This window comes from Papio anubis, chromosome 10 (genome assembly GCF_008728515.1).
Source record: "Papio anubis isolate 15944 chromosome 10, Panubis1.0, whole genome shotgun sequence".
Lineage (NCBI taxonomy): Eukaryota > Metazoa > Chordata > Mammalia > Primates > Cercopithecidae > Papio > Papio anubis.
Genome location: NC_044985.1, coordinates 80,857,584 through 80,884,586, shown reverse-complemented (window position 1 = coordinate 80,884,586; position 27,003 = coordinate 80,857,584). Strand labels below are relative to the sequence as shown.

Below are 27,003 nucleotides of genomic sequence, written 5' to 3'. Positions count from 1 at the left end.
TGGGTTTTAATTTCCTCACCTATAAAATGGGAACGGTATACTTCTCTTGCAGACTTAAAGTGAGGAAGAAAGGAGATAACAAATGTGAAAAATGCCAGCGTTGTGCTTGGTTCACAGAAAGTCACAAAAAATGGCAGTTTCTCTCTTTTCTTACCCAAAGTTGGAAATTGTCAGAGCCTTCATCACATTGTTCCTGAATAACTTGTCATTTCTTTGCCTCCTATGTCCCCTGCCCCAGTGCATCTCAGATGCTTCTTTCTCCAGATTTATCTTCCTGAATCACTCTTTGTACCTTTGCTATTAAAAAGACTGAGAAGATTTTCACGGCACGTGTGCTGAAGCTAGGCATAGAAGGGCTTCATAGAGCAGCTCCACGGCTTCTGGGGTATCCCACACCTTATTCTTCCTGTTGTGATGCCCTTGGGTCGTGGTGAAGGAGGTTGGCCACCCTGTGCCCTTCTTTTCCTATCGTAAAACCTGTGCTGGGTTCCTCAGCCTTGTCACAATCTAAGACATTTGGCTCCTTCCTGGAGATACCATCTGGATCCAAGGATTTAAGGAGCTCCATCCTGACCCTTGGACTCTGTGTCAAGTCAGGTCTGGCCTTGCCTTTGTGTTCCTTTTTGGGAGACTGGGCTTCGGCTTTGTTCCCAAGTTGTGATTTCTACCTTGCCCCCGATTCTGGTGACTTTCTCAGTTCCTGCCTTGGTGTCTTACCCCGACCCCAGCTCCTCTGGAATGGCTTCTTCCTTTGGACACTCAGCACCGAGAGTCAGTCTTCCCTCCACTCCTGGTGCTTTATCTTGGACACCCCTACTGTAGCCCTGAACCAGCTGCTTACTTAGATAGCCACCATTATCTGGGGCCATTGTTTTCAGATACCCTGTCTCATGGAGCAAGTGCCTCTTAGTAACACAGCATGTCATTTCAGCATGAATTGATTGTGTGCACTTATTTGGAACTTAGCTATCTAACCTTTTATCTATCTAGAACATGGTGGAGAATCAAGAAACATTAAAAAGTGGAGCCAAAACATAGATGTGACAAAGTCTAAGGATCATATTTTTTACTCTTAGGAGAAGGCCTTAGGCCCTCAGAGGCAGGTATTCTTACTTTAGACACATGGCTAATTGGCTTTTAAGTGCACAATAAATTAGCAACAGCCAATTATTCACAATAGGGAGAAATGACAACCTATTAGAAAGGTGGGGGAGGATGGGAAAAATGATAAATGCATAAAGGAGGTGAAAAATTGCATTAAAGATTCGGGAGTGATGTTAGCATTTTAAAAGACGCTGAGAGCATCCTTGAAATACAGAATGTTCACGATGGCGACCCTTAGTCATCTGCAAAATGTCCTTATAATTTTCTCAAGATGATAAGGAAGAATGCTACTATACATTCTAAGATGTCTACCTAAAATAGCTAAAATAAAAAGATTTCCATATTTATTCAGGCTAAACCTTTATTCATTCATTCATGTAATATTTAATGAATGCCTTGATATGGCATTGTTCTAGGTGCTGAGAATATGTTACAGAGCAAAACAGACAAAATCCCTGTCCTCTTGGATATTAATCTAGAAGACTGGGCTTTTCAGAGAAAGTAATTCTTCATGACCTGAGAGGGTCAAGCTTTTTGCCTTTATTATTTTTAATAGACTATACAGGACATTTTTCTATATTGTGAATAGAAGATTAAGTGGAAGAGATTATTTCTCAGATGTCAAAACTGACATCTATGAATGTCATAAAACACATTGAAAGTCTCTGAGGTGCTTGACTTACTTAGAGTATTTCATTTTTCATCACAACAGGAAGTAGGAAGTGCGGTTTGTTTTTTGCTGTTGGGGAAATGGCAGAATAGAAAGGTGCAATGACTTGCCTGAGGTTATATAGAGTTTAGTGACACTCTTGCACTACTAGATGATTTCTCATTTCCAAGGTCAAGTTCCTTGATTAGGGACTGTCATTCAGTTCATGTAAAGAAAAAGGGAGGAAAATGCCAAAAATTTAAATATAAAAGGGAAAAAGGGAGTGATTTAATGTTTGTGTAATTAGTCCTAAAATGAATTCCTCATCTGTGGTTTTCTGGGTCAGACAGCAGACTTAAGATCTGTTTGTATATTAGTGGCTTAACTGGCTCTCTTAAGGATGTAATTTCAACTGTAATTTTCCATCTTTTCCCCTTTCCTCTGGCATCCTTATAGAAAGTTCTTAGCTGTTATTTGAGGCTTTCTAAAAATTATCAAAATGAAGTAGCTACTGAGCTTTTATTTTGGTCCTTAATCAGAAAGGACTGAAAATGATGGTTCTTGGTGGAGAATTCTTTAGATAGTCTTCACCTCCAGTTGAACCCCTGAAAGACTATGAGTTCCAGCCTGGCCAGGTGGCTACCACTCCTCCAATAGGTTCTACTTGCATGAGCAATCATTTTCCCATGAAAGCACAATGCTTCCATGTACAGCTTTCCTTTTACCTGGTATTCAGTTTGTGACGTTCTGCTTGGAGAGTGAGCATTTGATTTATTATTTTGACTGAAGGTCATTTTTATATAGGGCTATGTCATATGCTTTACATTTTAGCCCTTGGAGGATGTGACAAAATGCTTTTACTACTCGATTTCAGTTTGTGAAAACATAGGTTTTTCAGATTAGAACTCTTATGTTATAGTGCTAATAAAGCCAAAGGGTTGAAATATTATTAAAAACATTCCTTTTTGTCTTTCTTTTTAATATCATGGAATTATGTGCTTTTTCAAGTGTTAAAGGAAAGTGATACCCATTGGTTTGCAGTATTTTCATGGTAACATTTAATATGCTTTGTTCATAAATGGTCTCAATTATAATACTCTCTGCATACGAGAAACCCTACACTTAGGAGATAGAGAATCATGAAACAAAATGCTCTGTCATTTTTATTAGACAAGGCAGAGACAGTAAAGAAAATAAAGAAGTCCTCCCAAAGACTTCATTTTTAAAAAGCTGTTACTGGCTGGGCGTGGTGGCCCATGCCTATAATCCCAGCACTTTGGGAGGCTGAGACAGGCAGATCACTTGAGGTCAGGAATTCAAGACTAGCCTGGCCAACATGGTGAAACCCTGTCTCTACTAAAAATACACAAAATTAGCTGGTATTGTGGGTGTACACCTATAGTCCCAGCTATTCGGGAGGCCGAGGCAGGAGAACCACTTGAACCCAGGAGGCAGAGGTTGCAGTGAGCTGAGATCATGCCACAGCACTTCAGCCTGGGCAACAGAGTGAGACTCTGTCTCCCCACCCCCTCCCCACCAAAAAAAACCAAAAAAAAAAAAAAACCCCAAAAAAAACCTGTTACTTAAGGAAGTACATTAGCATTTCTCTGTCTAAAGTAAGAAAAAGCTACTTGGCATGTGGAATGGGCTCATGATGTCTTTGCACTTATTTGAATTTTTGGCTAGAGTGGGATTAGGAGTTGATGTTGGACAGAATATTTCTATGAGGACTGAATTCTGTGGGAGGTTCACTGGGTTTTCTCAGTGTGCCCAAGATGCTGCTGACTCTTTTACTGTCCTTGTCACTGAGCCAACTATCGTTTTCATTTTGTAAGTGGCAATGACCATTAAACAATTGAGAATGTTTATTGTCTTTTCAAAGAAAACCATATAATTTTTAAAGAGCCTATGAACGCTGACATGGTAACTTTGACCTAAGTATTTTGTCCATTTTGTTTGGGATATGGAGTCAAGCCTTTTGATTTCTTGAACTTGGGAAATGCTATTTTCTAATCACCCTCGGGGGTCTGGAAAAGGTTAAGGAAAGGTTCCCATATTATAAATGATGTGAAGGATTCTAGTCGTCTCTGACTAGAGACAGAGATGAGGAAGACAAGACAAGCCCTTTACTGAATGGGTGCTAGAACCGAAGACTTTCTCTTTCTGTGAGGATGCCCTGAGGGAAAGGAAGGAAAGCCAGTCCTTGTTATGAATTATTTATTGTAGCTCTGACTTCAAGGATTGTGAAAAATGATACTAAAAACTCAAAAAGGTTGATGCTATCATCAAACCCTGACAGTGCACTCTGAAAACATGCTGGGAAATTCCCTTCAAGAAATCCAGGGTGCTTTCTGCTTAAGGAATGGCTATCAAAACAAAAGATAGCGGTTGAATTCAAAGTGCTTCAAGAGAGGTATTAGTCGGGATACTTATTTGGTCAAAATAAGAACACAGAAGTTTATTTTACTCTCATCTATAATGGTCTGAGCATAAACAAACCAAGACTGAGAAGATAACTCCATGATGTTAGGGAGAAAGTTTTCTTTTATTACTATGCCATCTCTACCACATAGCTTCTTTCTTTCAGCTAAGATAGTTGCTCCACTTTCTATCACCATGGGAAAAGGAAGTAGGAAAGAGGAGGGCGGCCTTCTTTCTTTTCTTTTTCCTTTTTTTTTTTTCTTTTTAAACTAAGAAACATGATCTCACTATGTTGCCCAGGCTGGTCTCAAGCTCCTGGGCTCAAGTGATCCTCCTGCCTCAACCTCAGGCGTAGCTGGGACTACAGATGCACACCACTGCACTGGGCTTCCAGCCTCCTTTCCTTCTAAGAGCATGACCTGGAAGTTGAAAACATCTTATTCCATTAGCCAGAATCAATCACATAATTACTTTTCTACAAGGGAGGCTGGGAAATGTAATCTTTAGGGAAGCAGCCATGTGCCCAGCTAAGGCTTCTGTTACTATAGAGGAAAGAGAAGACGGATACTGGGGAGACAGCTAGGAGCCTCTGCTACACTGGAATAGTGACATTTGCCTTTCAGTGTTCCTGTACTGCTGTGGCTTTTAGGCAAATTCAAACTTGACATAACACCTTTTTTTTTTTTTTCTTTTTCTTCTTAATACGGTCTTTGTCTTTCCTCTGTCAAACCCTGAACCAACGATGTTCCCCAGGCCACCTGGGGAGGTATAAGAAAAGAAACATACAGGGCTGATGAGACATGGGAAAAAGAACTATGGGAGGTGGAGACGGCTGCTTCACATGGCGAAGAGGATGAGAAAGGCCACCATCAGGCAAAAGAGCCCCATGGCTTCCTAGGGGGTAAAGCCTAGAATGGCGTAGGAGAAGAGCTGCTGCTTCAGAGAAGGGTGCCAGGCATAACCAATGATGAGGCTCCCAAACACAGTCCCAATCCCAGCCCCAGAGCCTGCCACCCCAACTGTGGCAGCCCCAGCCCCAATGAACTTGGCTGTTGTGTCAATGTCCCTTGAAATGGCACTGGTTTGGAAGCTGCGGCCAGGGACGAGTGAGGTAAGGGGACGTGAGACTGCCAAGCTGCTAGGTTCTCACCTGTCAGTGTCTCTGGTCGTTTCAGCACCACTGCAGGTAGCGGATGGCTTAGCAGCTGTGAGGCGCTCTTGACCAAGGAGGGAGTGGAGACGAACTTGGAGCAGGTGTACATTTTCAGGGGGTAGGGAGCTGTGGCAGGAGAGCTGCGCCCAGTGCAGGGAAGACACAACACCTTTTAAAGAGGCATTATTATTCACAGACAGCATCAGACCATATCATGCAATATTTATATCTTGCTTAATGTATTGTTTAGATATCCATGTTAGGAAAGTAAATTTTGAATGTTTTGTTAATCTAAAGTTTTTTTTTTTTTTTGAAAAAGAGTCTCACTGTGTTTTCCAGGCTGGAGTGCAGTGGTGTGAGCTCAGCTCACTGCAACCTCCACCTCCTGGGTTAAAGTGATTCTCCTGTCTTAGCCTCCCAAGTAACTGGAATTACAGGTGTGCTCTACCATGCCCAGCTAATTTTTTGTAATTTTATTAGAGATGGGGTTTCACCATCTCTTGCCCAGATTGGTCTTGAACTCCTGGCCTCAAGTGATCCACCCGCCTCGGTCTCCCAAATTGCTGGGATTACGGGCGTGAGCCACCATGCCTGGCCTGTCAATCTTAACTTAAAAGCAACTGTAGTTTCTTCAAACATTCTCCTGTGGAAAGAATGCAGTCATTTTGGTAGGTTGAAATGTTTACGTGGAATTTCCGTCAGCACAAATTCTTATGCCTTAAAATGAGAAAAGGCTTCGGAAAGGGCACCCACTAGGGGGTAGGTCAAAATTGTTCATTCTGGATGGGAATTTGATTCTGGAGTTGTCAGTGGTCAACAAATAGAGTTTACTTCATGATGTTGACTCTAGGAATGGAGCCAAAACACTACAACCTCGTTTATAACTTCCCTACCTCTGTGGGGAATCATATTAATAAGTAATTTTAGGGTCTGGGTTCTAAGATAATTTTATTAAAATAAAAAAATGTCTCCTGTTTCTCTACAAGAAGATACTGCCAGAAAGCTGTGCCATTTATTCTTTCTGGCTACTTCCTGTCTGGATTTTGTTTATTGCTCTCTGCCCAGAGTGCTCTATCAGAGGGAACTACCGTATGGCTAGGAAGATTTGTTTGTATAACAGTGTGCGAATATTTTGTCCTGGCTGGTAGGAAGTAAGCTGTTTCTGATAGATGCTTGTTGTAAAGCCTAGCACATATCATATATTATAGATTTTTAGTTGTGATTTCTAGTTGCATGTGAATTTGCATTTTGCCCTCGGTTTTTCTCTTATCCCATCACACAGAAGAGATGATTTCGAGGTGTGAGTTTTTTTCAGATCCTGTCTTCTTCATAAGGACAAACTAGACTTGCAGCCTGTCCCTTCTGGCCGTCACTGGAGTTAGCAGGCCCTGTCTCTTGTTTGATTTGAGGCAAACGTTCTTGTTGTCTTAGCAGTATAACGTCTCAAGCGTGGTTCTGATTTTTTGTTTAGCAATGAAAAGTCTCAGATTCTCTAGGGTCCCTTGTTATCACTCCTCCTTAAACACTTTTCAGAAGGCTCGGCAGTAATAATAGCTACTATGGAAGAAGACAGGGTGTGTACAGTCATCAAAGCTTTATCTTTGGCATACAGAGTTATGTTTTTAGAAAAGAAAACAATTAGAAAAGAAACATTTTTTTTTAAAGAAAAGATTGTCTATATTTTTTCCTTTTTTTTGGTTGGCAAAAAAGCATTTGATGAGCTTCCCTTTAAAAAACTGTTTGGTTCGGGTCTCTGTTTCTAGGAAAAGTAGTCTTACCATTTTTCAGGTGAGGCCACCGATGAGTGATTTTGCTTAAGGTCATATAACATAGTATGGCCTATGTTCTTCATTGGACCACATTCTTTTCCTTCTTTCTTTTTTTTTTTTTTCACCCTCAAATTACATGCACACTCATGGGAATCCCACACAAACGTGAAACTCCTGGACCACATTCTTTTCAGTGAGTTATAGCAAGTGACTCTATTTATAGATGACCAAAAGGTGGTTGTATGCCCCAGGAGATACATTAGCATTTTAGATAAAGTAAGAGCCTAGAGAAGGCAGACTCCCTCTATGGCAAGTCCTTCCTGCTGGGGCCTGGTCTTATTCATCATGGTGTCTCTAGTGCCAAGCTCAGCGCACCTGGCACATTGGAGTCTGTGGCATATGCTTGTTGGCTGTTGAATTAGTGACTATGACACTGTTGTGTTGGAGGATGACAGTTTAACAAAAAAGAGAAAAGATTTGAAAGTGAAATTTTCTCAGGCAGCCTAAGGAGGGTTGGATCAGCTTAGATGCAGAAGGGAAAGAGATTATCTGCAGGAGTCTGGGAAATCATGGTGGGTTAGACAGGAGGAACCAAGATCCAGGGAATTTAACAAGGACCTGTCTCAAAACTGGATTTTTAACTCCCATATCTTCCAAGTACCTTCGTTTTTGTTTCTTAGGTTTATGAAGTTATTTTTAAAGTTGAATCTGTTGCTGTGTTGTGTTCTTAGTGTGTAGCTCTGGGAGGGGGACACAGTTGTGTATATGTGAGCAGGAGCTGCTCAGGGGAGGCCTCTGGTAGGAGCTGCAATGCTGGACTCAATGGCCCAAACTTGCATCCCTGGACCCAGAGTCCTGGGACCATCCTGCGTTTCATGTTTACTCACCCAGTTCATTAATCTTCCTGGAAATAAAAACTTACGTTATTGCCTTCGTAGAAGGACTGTGCTTAAGACTGCTTTATCTAGTCTTTAAGAGCCTAGAAGGAAACTTTTGGCAATATCTTTCTGTCCAGGCTGCAACGTTTGGTAGTTGGTTGAGACCTGAATAATGGAAACCCTGGCTTCTTAGTTTTAGTGTGTTGGAAGTGCTTCAGAACTCCCAAAGCACTTCATGAATATCTACTCAGAGCAAGCATTACATTTCTATCCTACAGAAAGAGATGCTGAAACAAAACAAGAAGATAGATTTTGAAACACCATTTAGAAGAAAATGAAGCAATCACTAATCATCAGGGAAATGCCAGTCAAAACCGTTACAAATGAGATACCACTTCATACTCATCAGGGTGACTATCCAAAAACCAGAAACAGCAAGTGTTGGTGAGGATGTGCAGAAATTGAAGACCTTGTGCTTTGCTGTTGGGAATGTAAAATGGTGCAGCTGCCATGAAAACCTGTATGGTGGTTTCTCAAAAAGTTATATATAGAATTACCATTTGATCTAGCAATCCTGCTTCTGGATATATATCCAAAAGAATTGAAAGCAGAGAGGTGAACAGATATTAGTACATTCATGTTCATAGCAGCATTATCCAAAATAACCAAAAGATGGAAACAACTCAAATGTCTGATGACAGAGGAATTGATAAACAAAATGTGACAGATGAATTGATAAACAAAACAAAATATATAAATATAAATATTATTCAGCCTTAAAAAGGAAGGAAATTCTGGCCAAGTACAGAATTCCCAAAGTTATCTTAGCACTTTGGGAGGCCAAGGTGGGTGGATCACTTGAGGTCAGGAGTTTGAGACCAGCCTGGCCAACATGGTGAAACCCGTCTCTACTAAAAATACAAAAAAAAAAAAAATTAGCCAAGTGTGGTGGCACATGCCTGTAATCACAGCTACTTGGGAGGCTGAGGCAGGAGAATTGCTTGAACCTGGGGTAGTGGTTGCAGGGAGCCAAGATTGCACCACTGTACTCTAGCCTGGGTGACAGGGCAAGACTCCATCTCAAAAATAAATAAATGAATAAATAATAAATAAAAATAAAAATGAAGGAAATTCTGACACATGCTACAACATAGCTGAACTTGAAGATATTATGCTAAGTGAAATAAGCCAGATGCAAGAACAACTATTGTATGATTTTCATTTATATAAGGTACGTAGAGTAGTAAAATTCAGAGAGACAGAAAGTAGAATAGTGGTTACCAGGGATAAGGGGAGCAGGCAATGGCAATTTAATGTTTAATTGGCACTGAGTTTCAGTATGGGATGGGGAAAAGTTTCTGGAGATGAATGATGGTAATGGTTGTATAATAATGTGAATGTACTTAATCCCAGTGAACTGTATGCTTAAAGATGGTTAAAATGGTAAATTAAAAAAATTTAATTTTAGTGGGTACACAGTAGGTGTATATTTTTGTGGGGTACATGAAATGTTTTGATGCATGCATGCAATGTGAAATAAGTACATCATGGAGAATGGGGTATCCATCCCCTCAAGCATTTATCCTTTGTGTTACAAACAATCCAATTATACTCTTTTAGTTATAAATGGTAAATTTTATGTATCCTTTACACAATAAAAAATATGTGCGAAAATATTGAATTGTTTTAAGATATTAAGTAAAAGAAAAAGGAATTGAAGAAAGTCATGATTGTTTTTTTCCCAAAGTTTTATAATAATCACTAAAAAGCTGACTGTTACTGTCTGTTGATTCTTTTAATCAAGTAAAAAAAAACACTTCTGTTTTTCTGTGTGCTTTTAATTTGTTTTTTAAAAAAAACCTCTTAAAAGCTATTGTCATACCAAACAGAACTGGTAAATATTTAGCTTTCCCAGGTGGGTGTACATGGTACTCACATTTGTCCAGCTGACCTCCTTTGCAAAATGATCTGAAAGAGATCTTATCACCTTGACTATAAAGAAATCCCACACAGTGATAGCTGCCACCTCCAAGAGAGTCCTGGAATCTGCTTAAGCTCAGGCAACTGAAATGTTAAACACTAAACCTGTGCAAGGAGAGCTCTTGCTTCTTGGGGACTGGATTGGTGTTTTCACCTATTCTTCCATTGTTTTTGAAGATGAGCTGCTTTTAGAGGTTTGGAGACATCAACTGACTTCTCTCTTTTCTGTACCTCCTGAGGCACCCAAAGCATGAATACAGTTTTTTTCCTTCCTCTCTCTTTATGTACTTGGTCTTTGATCTGTGATCTATCAGAAGGCTGAAGCCCCCTTACAGGACAGTTTATGATTTACTGGGAGTACATGGAAGTCCTGGACTAGGGTGATGCGGCTGCCTCAAATTGCATAGGAGTGATTAGCTTAGGATACGAGCTTCTCGACTTGTTTATACACAGGGCCTTACATCCTCCTCTTTTTTTGTGCCGTTTTCTGAAACACCAAGGCCTTTGTTTTAAATCTATTCTAAGGGGGATTAATGTATTTGTATACACATGAAACCTTCTTGGGAAAGAATCTTAGAAGTGTATTTTTTAAAAACTCGAGGCTGAAAAGTAGATGTTTAACTTCAGGTTCATGACATGTATTTTTTTTTTTCCTGTACATCTGTCTCAATTTGATTTATTTCCTGGTATAATGACAAATGCACTTTGGTTTTGTTACTTTGATGTGGATAACTTGTGTTCAAGTTGTCTTTTGTCTCTGCTGTGCTTACGTTTACTTTTTATAAAGCTGTTGGTATATGGAGAACATCTAAATGTTGGAGCATTAAAGTTGAAAGGTCTTTCAAAGACACATAGTCAGAAACACATCATAGAACAGCAGGAATCTTTTGTACTCATGCTCCTGACAGTTAGGGATCTAGTCTTAACTGTTGTCAAGTTTAGACACCTAGTGATTTAGAAACGAGCCTGGTCCACTGTTGGACAGTCACTAGAAACTAGTTCATTATCTGAAATCTTTCCCTTTTTAATTTCTTAGGTCTTAGTGTTCTGCCATCTAGAGCATTAAATGAAAATGGTATAATCCAATGATACTTTATCTAAGCTTTGAACACAGACTCAAATTACAGATCATTCACACATTTTCTCACAAACCACATATACAAAAGACAGCCCCCGTTAAGAAAGTATAAATTCAGAATATCTTAAGAATCCCCTCCAAACAATTTTCTAAAGTTAGGCCAGATAGATTAAGATTCCTTATTCTTAAACTGCACCCAGGCATTACGCTTTTCAAAGGCCCCTGCAATGTACAGCACAGATGCATGATTAAACATTTCTTTATTTGGTGAACGTCTTACATGAAGCGCAGGGTCCTTCCTGCTCTGGCTTTCATTATCTGACTCCAGGAGCGTCGTTGCCTTTGTCAGGGCTCCAGCCCTACTGGCTCTGGCTGGCTTTTCCTGGCCGTTGTGTAGCTGCCTTCGATGGGGCAGCCTGGCTGGGGAAACCCAGGAGGTCGCCTCTTACCACACGGTCGGGGGTGGCAACAGCAAAGCATGTAACAGCCTGGAAAAAAGGAAGTTCACCGGCAGGGTTGTAGTTCTTCTTTGTGTTTTGGGCCCGTAACTTACAATTTAGATTCTCAATTCCAAAACTATGACATTTAATGCAAGGCATGTTACGTTTATTCCTTCTTGCTAGAAAAGAAGGGATACCTAGCTTATATCCAAATAGGAGCTTGCATGGTTGTTAATTTGGTTTTTCTTTCAGAGTTGGGGTATGCCCACAGCAAGTGAGTTACCTCTTGCTGAATAAGGCCCCAGGCTGCTCTATTGTGCCTTCCTGTTTTGTCACTTAGCTTGTGTTTCTCACACGAGCGTTCTGTGTATGCTGAGGTGACTACTTAGGGAGCTGAGCTTCCAAATGGATGGAGCCCAGCTCCAGGAAGGGCCACCCCACAGACAGGACTATGCGAGGAACAGGAAGCATTCCCATCCTACCTCTAGTGTCTGCTTCTCTGTGAGTGTCTTCTTCATTCCTTCCTTTTCTAAAGACCGCCTTTCAGACTTCTTGGACCACAGTCGTAGAACATATGGCTACAGGTTCAGCCAAAGAGAGACTGACACTCACTCTTCATCTCTTTCTCATATTCTCTGGACAGGGAATCTCCTTGGCTGCCCTGAGCGGAGTACTTCTCTGGTTCAGTTAACTATTGCCTTGGGCCTCAGGGCAGCACCTTGGACAAATAGCTCTTAGGAACTTGATTTGTAGACGTATTTCCCGGATGGAAGGGGAGCATTTTGGAAAAGGCAGGCAATCTGGTTGGTGTGCACCCTGCTGGGGACATGATGAAGTTCCACAGTACAACTAGCACATACTCCTAGAGTATCAGTTTCCCCCCTAGTTTTAGAAGAAACTTGATTTTGATATTAAAGCAAATGTATGTGTATATATATGTGTGTGTGTATATATATGTATGTATGTGTGCCTATACACACATATACGCACAGTAAGGTGGAATATACTCCTAGAGTATCGGTACTCCTAGAGTATCAATTTCCCCCCTACTTTTAGAAGAAACATGATTTTAATATTAAGGCAAATATATATATGTGTGTGTGTGTGTGTATATGTATGTATGTGTGTCTATACACATATACACACACACTAAGGTGGAACATTTGCAAGAATTGTAAAGATAACCATAAGGGAGAATAATTAATTTTGTATTTAAGAGATGCTCCTCTGCTGTTAGGACACTTTGGTAGGATAGTTCAGAAAGTACTGACATTTCTGGCCAATCACAGGCTGGAGTTGGAAGGTTTTTTTTGTGTGTTTTTTAAGACAGAGCCTCGCTCTATCGCCCAGGCTGGAGTGCAGTGGCACGTTCTCGACTCACTGCAGCCTCTGCCTCCCAGGTTCTCCTACCTCAGCCTCCCGAGTAGCTGGGATTACAGGCACCTGCCGCCATGCCCGGCTAATTTTCGTATTTTTAGTAGAGATGGGGTTTCGCCATGTTGGCCAGGCTGGTCTCAAACTCCTGACCTCAGGGGATCTGCCCACCTTGGCCTCCCAAAGTGCTGGGAGTACAGGCGTGAGCCACCACGCCTGGCCTTGGAGTTGGAAGTTTAACATGAAACCATGTGGCGTTATGGAGTACTTTTGCTCGTTTTAGTTAAGTGAGGCCAGAAGATTCGCTGCCTGTGTATTACAGAATTGTGTACAGAATACTCCCATTTTGGGTGGCTGGGCTAAGAAACGTTAGTGTAATCTTTCAAGAACCCTGTGCAGATTGTGAGTGTGTTTCTGGAATGAGGCAGAATAATGAGATTTAGCCAGTGTTGGAGACATCAGTGGGCTTGTAAATAGTTAACTCTTTCACTTGCAGCCCACGTAGACTCGCCTGTCTGTGTCTTCTCATAGCCCACTTCGCATAGTGTGACTTTCTTTTTCTGGGCCACAGAAAGAAGACAAAACTAACCGCAGTGCTTTCTCTTTACCTAGGCGAGATTCCAGCAGAAGTACTTTTCTGTGATTTAAACACCTACATGGGAATATCTTGGAGAGTTAGGAAAGAATTGACTTATGGAGACGTCTGCATTAATATCTTTCTGGTCTCAAGTTCTTCCAGGTTTCTTTTTATATGTATATTCCATATATATGGAATAAATATATACAGCATAATTCATATTAATAGAATAATGCAGAAATCAACATTATTGAAGACATTATTAAACCACCTACTATTTTTATTGACATGTGGAATATGTATGTGTGTATGTGTGTGTAGATAATATATAGCAGAAGAATAATGTGGATATTGACATTATTGAATACATTAATAAACTATCCACTATGTTTACTGATATCCTATAATAAGATTCTAATAATCTTAATAACTGAGATAATGTCAGTCTCCTGACAGTGAGGAGAATTCAAAAGCCATCAGTAGATAAATTGGGAATGCCACCAGGCTTTTTTTAATGTTCCCCTTTTAATTTTCCCTGAAGTATAAATATCATTTCCTCAAGACATTAAAGAAAAGTTTGAAAAAATAACATTACTCATGGTTGTACCATCCTTATACAGGGGCTATTTTTTGACTTTATTTTTTGACTTTTATTTTTCTAAATAAACAAAACCACTATCACAACAACAAAATCTTTGTAATAGGACTAAGAATTCCTGAATACTTCAGGGAACATCCCGAGGATAAATTAGACTTATGAGTATCGATACTGGCTGCCACATGATCTGCGCCTATGGCCAGCTTACAAAGAGCTTTTAAAGCAGTCAGGTACTATAAAAAAGTCAAAAACATTTGTTTCTGGCCTCTACTCTTCCTTAGGTAAAGGATTAATTAAGGGTGTAAATTATCTTTCAAAAACTCTTTTCAAAGCAGTGCAGGAGTAAATACAGGTCTTTTGCCTAGCAGCATTTAAAAATCAATATAAATATTCGTCTTATGGTTCTTAAAAAGATTTAGTTTTAAAAGAGAATTTTGCAGCTAAAATATTTGAAAACTTGGGGAATATTTAAAAAATATAGTGGCTCACACCTGGCTGAGGTGGGTGGATCACGAGGTCAGGAGATCGAGACCATCCTGGCTAACACGGTGAAACCCCGTCTATACTAAAAATACAAAAAATGAGCCGAGATCGTGCCACTGCACTCCAGCCTGAGCGACAGAGTGAGACTCCAACTCTGTTTAAAAAAAATATATATATATACACATTCAGGATGCAACCCTAAGGATTTTGATTTGTTAGACCTGGGGTGGGGCGGGGGACCAGGAATCTGTATTTTAAGTCTCTCTTAGGGATTCTGGTTTGGGAAAAAATATTTAGGTAACAGAAACAGGTAACAGGCAGAGTGGTGGAGTCCAAAAGTGTGTGTGTACCAATGCCTGTTCTTTTTTTTGCTGAAAGATTAAATAGTTTTAGTGTATGTGTTATTTTGAGGAGTTTTTTCCTATTTAAGCAAAACAAAATCTGAAGATACTGCTTTATTCCACCTCTGATTTCATACTTAGCAATTTCAGGATAAAGACACAAAAGATATTTTATCATGGCTATTCTTCCCATACTGAAAGAATAATCCTTTATTTGGAGAGTGTAGTTGATTATGAAAACAAGGACTGATGCATAAATGTTAATATTACTTTTAGAATTTTCAAATATAGCAGCCCTAGTATGTCTTTTGAAGAAAAAAACTAAGCAGTGGAAACATTCTTTTTCATATTTTTATAGCTAAGATTGACATTTATGCCTCAGTTGTTGAAATTTAGGAGGTTGAGGAAACAAGCTGGAATTTGGGTCCGCCCAAGTGTAAGTCTAGACGAACCAGTCATTCAGTCTGCATTCAGTTTGCAGAAATAAAATTAAGCCAACTTTGTTTTGAAATATGTGAATCACAACAGCACCAAGATCCAGAAAGATTAATGGGCAAAGAGTAAGAACAGATTTTTTACAGGAGGAAGTACTTGCAAGCACGCCTATATAAAATACTCCACTCCAAATCAAAGAAATGGAAGGAAAAAAATGGCTATTAAACTAGTATAAATATAAATAAAACAAAGCTGATGTGATCTCAGAAAACGAGTATATTCTTACATTTCTGGCAGCAATGTTAATTAGTTCAGTTCTTTTGGAGAACGCATTGGCAGTGGATGTAAAAAGTCACACAATTGTCCAGACTCTTTGACCTAGTAACCTACTCCCTGGAATTTATTCTAAAGGAAAAAAAAGCTGTAAGAACAAAGATATTTATTGTGCCGTTATTTCTGATGGCGACAAATGAGAAGGAATTTGGATGGACAACAACAGACAAATAAAATATGAAATGTTTTTAAGCTACTCAAAAACATATTCAGGAAGACAATGTAAACAAAGCAAAAGGTTTAGAAAAAAGCATAGTAAAATGTAAATATGTGTATTATAATAAAATATATACAAGATCTATCAAGAAGTAAACATCTTTGTTATGGTTTTAGCAATATATGTGAATTTAAAAACATTTAAAATATATTGGTAATAAATAAAATACATTTTAAAAGAAAAATTATAAAGCTTGTTAACCACAAGAATTTTTCTTCTTTCTTAGCATAATGCAGTGAAGATGGGTGAAGTGAGATGTGTTTCATCTGAAATTTGAAAGGCTTTACAACTCTTCTCCTTTAACTAACTTGCCACCCAAGATGATTTCTGTAGCCTCGTCAGCTGTCTTTTCTGCTTCTACATTTTTGCAGTTACCCACGTAAAGTCTTAGCTGGCTCTGGGGTCAGACTGTCTGGATTTAAATCCTATTTCTACCACTTGTCTGGGTGCAGACCTTGGAAAAACTGTATCACTACTCTGTGCCTCAGTTTCCTCATCTGAGAAATAGAGATAATGGCCTCTAGCTAGTGAGAATTAAATGAGAGAATGCACATAAGGTATATAGTAAGGTGCCTGGTACTGGATGTGCTCAACAATATAAGCTACTATTCTTTACCTACATTTGGGAGGCACTCTTGACTGCCCATCACACTTTCTTTCTTGCTAACAGACCACAGCTTTATTCAGGCATTCAGCTGCAGTGAGCCCAGCCTCAGGGAATGAATGAATGAAGGCTTCTCTGCTAGTGGCAATCCTGTTCCCATTTGCCACAAATTGGCTGGAAGTGAGCATGTGAGTTTGTTCTGGTCTGTGAGACTTCATGGAAGTCAACTGGGGTCTTCTGGGAAAGATATTCCTCCCTTATAAGAAACAGGTACAGGGAGATATGTACCCATTACCTCTCCCTGGCCCCAGCTTTCCTACTTTGGACGTCCTTGTGTGATGATGTGTTGTTCCTGCGGCTATCTTGGAATCACAAGGAGATGGTTGCCAACAACCAAAGCTGGCAGAGTGAGAAGATGGTCAGAGCCTGAACCTACGATGACATCACCGAGCCACTGAACTACCTGGTCACTGACCTACTAAGCCTAGGACCACTTACCTCTAGAGATTTCATTAAGAGAGATAAATCAATGTCCAAATTGCTTAAGCAAATTTTAGTTGGTTATTCTGTGCAGTTGAAAATACCCTGCCTGATAAGACTGTCATTGTCTAATGCAATTTTAAAATTATGCCACCACAAAGAATTTCATGAGTAGATTATGATTTCTGGAATAAGTCACCACTCTTCTATTAGTCTTTCACTTTCCATATTAAGATTTTCATTACGCTTTTAAATTTTAATCTTAATAACTGTCTTATATATTTTAAACCTAGAAACTTCTTTGAAAACTACTTTGATAATGAAAGTAAAATGTAGATGAACTTTTTTGCTTTAATTATCAACACGATAAATATTCTCAAAATAAATGCTGTAATGAAAGACATTTTGGTGAGAGTGAATGTAAACCTATAACTCTACATTGACGATCCTCCTGCAGCTGTGATAGGATTATGGCTTAAATATTTTGAATTTCTGTTTAAAAATAAACTTTAGTGCAGCTGATGAGGAGATTATGTGTTTTATTGAGTGTGTTTGCTGAAATTACATCTCTAAAATAAATAGGATGTTGTGTATTTTCTTGTCTGTGTTACAAAAACTTTTTGCTCCCCAGTGTACTGTTTGAATAAAAGTATGTTGATGGCCACCACATTCTCCCACATGTAGAGCAAACTTGGGAAACTCTTCCTCTTTAGTAATACCAATCGTGCCCTGTTTCAAGAAGGTTTAGTGACTTGATAAAAATTACTTGTCAAATGCGTTTTCTAGTGGGATTTTCTTTTTTTCCTTTTTAAAATTTCTTTTTAAATTTCTTTACTTTTTTTGAGACAAGGTCTCACTCTGTTGCCCAGGCTGGAGTGCAGTGGCACAATCATAGCTTGCTCTGGCCTGGATTTCCCGGGCTCAAGCGATCCTCCGGCCTCAGCCTCCTAAGTAGTTGGGTCTACAGGCGCGCACCACCATGCTCAGCTAATTACTGTATTTTTTTTGTGGAGATGGGGTCTCACTATGTTTCCCAGGCTGGTCACAAACTCCTCTTCCCACCTCAGCCTTCAAAGTGTGGGATTACAGGTATGAGCCACCGCACTTGGCCAGCTAGTGGGATTTTCATAACCAAGATCAGCTGTATACCACATTTTTCTTATATATTACAGAATTTTCAAGAGTCTTTCTTCATGCATAGCTAAAACTGTTAATTCTCCCTAAACAAAACTTTTACTCAATTCTAGCACCCCCACCATCATCACTTCCTGAAACACACATACTTCAGTATCTCCTGCCACATGGACACCGCATGCTACCCTTGCTTTGACTTCCTCCCCCTCATCTCCCCAGAGAGCCTCCCATGTTTGCAGCAACGATTAGTTCCCACAGCAGTCCTCCACTGCAAGTTGGTCCCTGCATTAGACAGAGTTCTCCACAGATACAGAACCAATAGAAGCTATATCTATGTCTTTATGTCTTTCTCCTCTCTCTCTCTCTATATATATATATACACACACACATATAATATATATAAATATATATTTAAATTATAAGGAATTGACTTACATGATCATGGAGGAATTATAAGGTGTATATATATATATATTTAAATTATAAGGAAGTGGCTCACATGATCATGGAGGCTAGGAAATCTCAAGTCTGTAGCGTAGGCCAGCAGGCTCTAGTCCCCGGAGAGCTGATGATGCTGTTCCACTCCCAAGGCAGTCTGCTGGAGAAGTCCCTCTTGCTTGGGGTGGCCAGTCTTTTTCTATTCAGGCTTTTAACTGATTGGATAACTCTCACCGACCTTAAAAAGGGCAACCTGTTTCCCCCAAAGTTCATTCATTTAAATTTAATCTTATCCAGAACTCCTCTCCAATTTGACACATAAAGCGAACCAGGTTAAAGATAATTGCGTTTTGCACTCTGTCCCTGCAGCAGCAGTGGGCAGGCAGCCAGGAGGGACAAGTGTGGATATGGCTACTTTTTTTTTTTCTCTACTTCTGTGTTGCTTGGGTAGTTTTTTGGGGTGGAGGGTGGAGGTGGGAAGGGGAATGATGAGGAGGGAGACCCTGTCCCTAGTGATTAGTTGCTGCACACACTTGTTGGAGTGAGTCTCTAAGTCCAACGGGGAGCCCTGTCCCCAGCCATTTCCTGCTTCACCTCAGGCTTTCCTCAGCCACCCCAGTTTGGACGCTTGGTCTGAATTGAGCAGAACTTTCCTCTATCATGACAGAGGCTATATGTGTGGGGAAGAGACTGTTAGAAAGTGATCACTCTTCACAGCTGGGACCCTTGGGCCTGATTTGGAGAGAGCCTTGGGTTCTTGTCTTGCCTCCATTGTGTGGTTTTGGGTGTTCTCATCATCTTTAAACCTCGGTTTCCTCATCAGCCAAATGGGAATAATATGGCCTCAGTCCATTGCTATGGGGATTATGCAAGGGGTTTTGTGTGAATGATTTGTGTCCTCTCACGCATGATACGAATTAAGTTTGGGTTTTGATTTTATCCCACTTCTTGCCACTGGACAAAGCCTAATTTATACAGAAGAATTGGTTTTGTGCTCTAGGTACCCAGGACTTCTGTCAATGTGATTTCCCTATGATAGGGTTGCTAAATTTTCTTTCAGGGAACAAAAGGGTACATTGTAAGGAATCTGTTTCCTGGACCGGGGAGCCATATTTCGGCAACCTATGCCCAGCTACCCCACCCAATGTGACTTGTTACACATCTGGGATGCAGATCCGTTAGTGCTGCCTTGCTTGGAAGTCCTTGCTGACAGTGAGCAGATGAATAATTAACCTAATAAGTTCTCGTGCGATCTCTTTGCTGCCTGGTGTCATGTTCAGAGATTAGACTTCCTGGGCAGAAGCTGAAACAATTTTTTTCTGTGACATTGAAAATAAGGACCATGCTTGAATGAAATAAAAACTGACTGTTCATTCATTAGCTTGGACATTCATTCAGTCAACCCATATTAACCACACGGACTGCACTGTGAACAGCATCACCCTAGGTAGTAAGGAAGGAACTAAGGGAAAGAAAGAGAAACAAGACTGCAAAGATACAGAGATACCTGGTTGCCAGGCTGGAGTGTTTGGATTTTATTTTGTTGACATTAGAACATGGGGAGTATGAGTATTGGGCTTGAAGTTGGGTCACCTGGTTTCCAATTCTGGTTCTGCAGCTTCCTAGCTGTGTAATCTTGGGTAAGTTGCCAACCATGCTGTACCTCAGTTTCCTCATCTCTAAACTGGGAAGAACAATAACATTGTACATATCTCATAGTGTTATAGTGAGGATAAAATGAGGGAATGCATGAACGTCACTCTGAGTAGTGACTGATCCTGGGGAATTACTGTAGGTGTTTCGAGTGTAGAAAATGTGTGTCAGGAAGATAAATCTAGCAGCAACACAGGGTAAGGCGGCTACAATGGGAAAATATTGCATAGGGGGTTGGGAAGACTGTTGCAGTATAAGCGAGATGGCTGGCAGCATCAGGGACCTGGGAATTCAAGGTCCCGTTGTAGGGATGGCTGGGCAGAATGATTTATGAATCCAGGGGTTATGGGGCTGGGTGAGGTGGCTCATGCCTGTGATCCCAGTGCTTTGGGAGGCTGAGGCAGGATGATTTGCTTGAGGTCAGGAGTTCAAGACCAGCCTGGGCAGCATAATGAAACCCCATCTCTTAAAAAAAAAAAAAAAAAAAAGCCAGTTGTGGTGGTGCATACTTGTGGTCCTAGCTACACGGGAGTCTGAGGCGGGAGTATTGCTTGCGCCCAGGAATTCCAGGCTTCGGTGGGCTATGTTAGTGCCATTGTACTCCAGCCTGGTTGATAGAGTGAGACCACTGTCTAAAAATAAAAGTAAAAATAAAAATAAAAATCTAGGAGTTATGCAGGCAGGGCACAATCATTCATGGGATTACAGGAGGACTTTCCTCTCTCACCCCATGTCTTCCTTACATTTCATTCTTCAAAGCCTGGTCTTCATCAGGACTTATGTGGCCATGTTGTGCTCATGTCCCTGATGTTATTTTCTGGTTTGGGGACACAGCAGGTCATTCGGGACACAGCAATGGGATAGATTTCAAACTATTTATTCACCCCTCCCTTTTCTTGTTTTCTGTTTTCTACTCTCAATTTGGTAAAAGGGGTTACATGATAGCTGAGAACTATGTTAGGGAATACATTTTATTTCTCTTCCTTCTTAGTTTTTGGAATGTTTCTGAAATAATTTAGGTGCAGCTTTTATTTGATCAGTCTTGATTCACTTTCCTGGCCTTCTAATTTTCCCTAAACGTGAGAGGTTTTAGAGTAATAGAGTAACACATACAGATAAGGAATGTGGCCTCACGGTAATTCTGTGGGATAGGCAGTTTGCACCACTGTTAGGAAAAATAACCCTACAAACAGCTTTGCTGTTAAGTTTCTCCCTTCGCCTTTAGGTGAGGAAAAACTATAGCAAATGGCCTTTTCATTATGTAAGGTAAATGAGTACACTCAATTTTATCTGCTTTGTAAATCAAAATGTTCATATTTTTTCTTAAACTAAGTTGTGTATGTACACTGTTGTCCCTTGGTATCCATGGGGGATTGGTTCCAGGACTATTGTAGATATCCAAATCCAGGGATGCTTAAGTCCCTGATATAAAATGGTGTAGTATTTGCATATAACCTATGTATATTCTCCCATATACTGTAAATCATCTCTAGATTGCTTATAATACCTAATACAGTGTAAATGCTATGTAAATAGTTGTTATACTGTATCTTTTTATTTGTATTATTATTATTATTGAGATGGAGTCTTGCTCTGTCACCAGGCTAGAGTGCAGTGGTGCAATCTCAGCTCACTGCAATCTCTGCCTCCCAGGTTCAAGTGATTCTTCTCTCTCAGCCTCCCCAGAAGCTGGGATGACAGGACTGTGCCACCATTCCCGGCTACTTTTTGTATTTTTAGTAGAGATGGGTTTTACCATGTTGGCCAGGTTGGTCTCAAAATCCGGACCCACCTTGACCTCCCAAAGTGCTGGATTTACAGGCATGAGCCACCATGCCTGGCCTTTATTATTGTATTTTTATTTTTTATTTTTTTCCCTAAATATTTTAGATTTGTGGTTGGTTGAATTAAACCAATGGCAGATGCAGAACCCATCATATGGAGGGCCAACTGTAAATTCAAAATTGGCTACCCACAGGGTCACCCACACACACACAAGCTTTTACCATGTGTGGAATATGATAGGTCATTTTGCTAGAACACGGAGATACATAGCTAAAGAGAAAATTAGCATAACTGCTAGAGATGTAGAGTCAGCTCTCTTTAAAAGATTGTCAAGCCACAGCCTGGCATTAGTTAGATTTGATAGGGTAGAAAGTGAATAGTGAGCTGTCTTTGTAAATGTTGTGATTTTTCCCATCTTCCATTTTTCTATCTCCCCAGCAACAGTTTCAACTGATAGATGAGTTCTGACACATGAGACACATAGTATTTTGTCTCAATTCTATCCCAACATATGACTGGTGACAATAAATGGACATGATATTAGCAAATAATATTAGGAACATTGTAAATGGATGTTTGGGTGATCATTCAGAAAGACAGGAAGGTGATCATTCAGAAAGACAAAAATACTGCCTGCTGCTTATATACTGACCAGTCTGGAAGCTGATGACACATTCTTCTTCTTTGCTAAATTAATAAGAAGGTGGGAAGTGGCTTTCTTCTACTGCCATTGTATTCTGTGATGCACAAATTTAACTCAATTCTCCCATTACACTATAGGTTGTTGCTTAACAGAGTCTTGTCCAAGCATTTAAAAAAATTACTCTACCTTTTGTGTTGCTGCTGACATGAGCTATTAAGAAAGTTGAAACTTTAGTAGCAGCTGCTTCCTCTGCCAGTTATAGCCACCTAAGTTGGGTTGAATTTCTTTGTGCTTTGAGATGTGTCTCCCAGTTGTCAGGAGTATTTGGTTTTGATACTTTTGTTTTGGATGACAGTGATGAGTGTTCACTAACTTTTACCCATATGTCATCTTATGTTTGCATTCCTGGGCAGAAGATTAATAGTTCAATGTCTATTCATAATACTATTTGATTTCTTAACTCCCCTGATTTGAGCCCACACATATGTCCTATGTCCTTCCTTGCTATGGTTTGAATGTTTGAATGTTTGTGTCCCCACCAAAAGTCATATGTTGAAACTTAATCCCCAGTGTGATCATGTTAAGAGGTGGAGCCTTTGGGAGTGATTAGGTCAGGAAGGCTCAGGCCTCATGAATGGGATTAGTGCCCTTATGAAAGAGGCCCAGGGGAGCTTGTTTGCCCCCTCTGACACATGAGGACACAGCAAGAAGGTGCCATCCATGAGGAACAGGCCTTCGCCAGATATCAAATCTGCTGGCATCTTGATCTTGGACTTGCTAGTCTGCAGAACTGTGAGCAATAAATATCTGTGGTTTATAAGTTAACCTTATATCCAGTCTAAGGTATTGTGTTAATAGCAACCCAAGTGGACTAAGATAGTCCTCTGCAGGTTTTCTGAGTTTTCAGTTATATTTTAATTATGTTACTTTTAGGAAGGCCCAACTAACTTGAATTTATTAGCATGGATTCGGTTAACACATACAAAATGTAGAGTTCAGGCCCAAGTTTCTCTTTAAGACATTTTTTTTGGTCTTAAAGCTGTATTCCTGTGACATTGGATTCCTTGTTCCTTAGGTTCTTTAAGGGTTTTATTTATTTTATTTTTATTTTTTTTGAGTCTTTCTTCCTGCTATTGGCTGGAATGGTGACTTCTTAAGACATTCTGCAGTATGAACTAGAAACATATTACATATGCAGTCACGATATGTGTACAGTAAATGCTTCAAAATGGTGGACTTTGTTTTTATTTTGTTTTTATTTGATTCATGGAAACTCCTCTAAATGAAGAGTTTTTCTAATATCATTCTGTGGATCTACTGCAATCATTAGAGCACTTGCTCAGTGAAATTGGAGGAAATCTCAACATTTTCTAGAAACTGAGTTCCAGCAGAGCTGTAATTAGGCAGGGCAACAAAATTTTCCTAAGCTATTAAGTTCCTTGTCACAAAATGTGATCTCTTTATCCAGGTCTGGAAGCAAAGGAACTTATGCCTATTTGTGACCCTTACATCTGGTTATGGTTAGCCTAGCGGACTGACAGGTCTTACAGTTGAGCTTTTCCTGACATAATTCACCTGTTTCTCCCCTTTGGGCTGTAGAGAGATGACTCTGAGACCTTCTGGTCTCATCTTGAGTGTTGAGGCCCAGGTAAATAAAAGCATGTCCTTTGCCTCTCTTGATAGGTGAATCAAGTTCCAACACTCCTAGACTAGAGTGTCCTGTTAACCATTCTTGACCTTCCTCTCAGCTGGAAAGAAGGGGACCATTCCAGCATTGCCTAAGAATATGCCATAGGGAGAACAGCCTGGTAAGGTTAGAAGATGAGTCCTTTTGTTTATGGGGAACCTAGAGAGGTGGCCATACCGGTTTAATCTAGTCATTGTGGTTATAATTAGGGATAGAAATGTTTTAGCAAGAAAGTGGTTTGTAGGTTTGCTGAAGATGGACTTTGATGTCTGGCTCCTTCTGTCTCTTTGAGAAACCTGGTATAACTGGAAATGTAGGGAGCCTTAGGATCAAGCGTATTGAAAATGGTTTTCCTTTGGCCAGAATTAAAATTTGATTTTACTTTTCTAGATTGTCCAAGTTGCTGTGATTATCAAACTGAAATGAAGTACCATTATATTATAAAATACCATTCTATTATAAAATACTTGCTCATAGATCTAACTTTAACTTTTCTGTACTGTTTATCAATTTGTAAGTAGTATTAAATTTGTTTAGATAATCAGCTACTAAAATAAACTAGTCATGAAGAAGGACCTGTTTTCATTGAATTTGTCAATAATAGTGCACTTCCTGGCACATAATAGACATTCAATAAATTGATGAAATAATAAGTAATAGTTTAACAAGGATCTACTGATAAAGTTTTATTTATAATGTACCCTAGCAAGTTTTTATGGAGTATTTTTAAAAAGATAAATCAAGACATTAAACCTAAAGGGAGATTTTTTTTTTAAATGGTTAGGGAAGAAAAGCACAGTAATATATATTTTTAAGGTTAATATTGTGCAAGTATTTTTATTATGTTTGAGGGCTTTTGGCTTATTTATTAGCACAGGAGGAACTCTTTAAAGAGTTTCTTTTCCTCTTTCAGGCCACCAGCGCTATGTAGTGAATCATTGAAATAATTCTTCCTTTTTATTACTCATATTACTATCAAAACCTGGCACAATGGTATAATAAATCTTAAAGAACAATAAGTACCTCTACTTCTTATAAAAAAGAAAAATCTTACCTTCTGAAACTTCTTATTGTTAAAAATGTTAATATAGATTCAAATGTTATCTTTAAATTTTACGTAACTTTTTCCAGATTGTATAAGCAATACAAGTTCATGATAGAGAACTTGGAAATAGAATAATTAAAATTACCATAAACTTCTGGACCCGAGATAGTTGCTATTTAATTTTGAGATATTTCTTACCAGACCAGCATTCTTCCTTGTGTATTCTACAGAGTGCTTGCCTAATATAAGACGCTCTGGTGAACAAGAGTTCAAGTAGAAAATCTATTTACTGTGCCCTTCTTGGAGATCCATAACGCATATTGGCAGTATTAAAGGCTCTGAGAAGGTCTGCAAGAAAGAAACCCTTTGCATTATTTAATTAGTGTTTCCTAAGCTTATTTGATGACTAAGTCCTCTGTGTATGTATGTGTGTGTAACATTTGTTAGCATCCTTATATTTTGACAAATTTAATTCTATTTTCCTTTTCTTCTTTTAAGATGTTAGCTTTTCTGAGAGTCTACTCTGATTATAGGACATTCCCCATTAATTTTTCAGGGCTGATCTCTTGGTAGGCCTCAGAAAAAGGATGCAGATCCAAAAAGAGAGAAGATGTGCCCTGGAAAGGAGGAATAGACTTAAAATGCATGATTATTGTGGGCTGCATAACAAGATTTTGCATACCTCCTGTCCAAAAATCAAATTTATTCATGTTCAGTAAGATGCTTCTGAGTCTTTGCCAGCTGTGGATTATGCATATGGAGAAAGCTGATGGAGAGGCCTTTGATCATAGGCTGGGTTGTTGTAGAACTTCCTGATTGCAAAGAGCAGACAATTACTTTTAAGAGAGGGTGTTGTGGGTGTGGGGGGTGGGGAGGTAGCTATCGAACTGTGAAATTTGGTTATTATCTAGTATACCATGTCCTTGGATCTGGCTTTCTGAGATGACTTTTGTCCACAGTAAAATCTTACATGTTGTTGTGGCTAATAAAACAACAAAAAAAAACTTGCTTCAAGACTGCTGTGGAGACACTGAATCTAAACTGGGCACAAACATTGTCACCCACAGAGAGAGACTTGCTAGAAACAAGTGAGGAAGCATCTCTAGCAATTTTGTGGAGGTTTTCTTTAAGCTTCTAGCAACTGTTGCTAGTGTCACTAGATTGCCATTTTTAGAACAGTTTTAGGGATTTCCATCTTGCTTCCTCCCCAGCTCTTTCTCTTAATTTCTGAAATGCCAAGAGCTTAGTGGTAGAAGTCTGAACAATTTTTTGTTTTTTTTAAAAGAAGGTCTTGACTTGGCTTGACTTACCTCTTTTTTTTTTTTTCGAGGTGGAGCCTCACTCTGTTGTCCAGACTGGAGTGCAGTGGTGCGATCTTGGCTCACTGCAACCTCTGCCTCCTGGGCTCAAGTGGTTCTCGTGCCTCAGCCTCCTGAGTAGCTGGGATTACAGGCATGCACCACCATGCCCAGCTCATTTTTGTATTTTCAGTAGAGACGGGGTATCACCATGTTGGCTAGGCTGGTCTCCAACTCCTGACCTCAGGTGATCCACCTGCCTCCGCCTCCCAAAGTGCTAAGATTACAGGCGTGAGCCATCATGCCTGGCTTACCTCTTGAAGATATATATTTCGATCTAGATTTTCTTCTATAAATGATAATTCAACTATTGTTATTTTAGGAAATGTAGAAATTATATGACCAA

The 27,003-nt window shown here is 39.7% G+C and overlaps 1 protein-coding gene and 1 pseudogene across 11 annotated transcripts in view; one reads left to right on the top strand and one right to left on the bottom strand.

Moving 5' to 3' along the window:
• Positions 1-27,003, top strand: part of ANKRD44 (ankyrin repeat domain 44) — a 345,963-nt gene that overhangs the window by 43,687 nt on the left and 275,273 nt on the right. The gene's annotated exons all lie outside the window — the stretch shown is intronic.
• Positions 4,849-5,785, bottom strand: LOC110740971 (annotated as a pseudogene).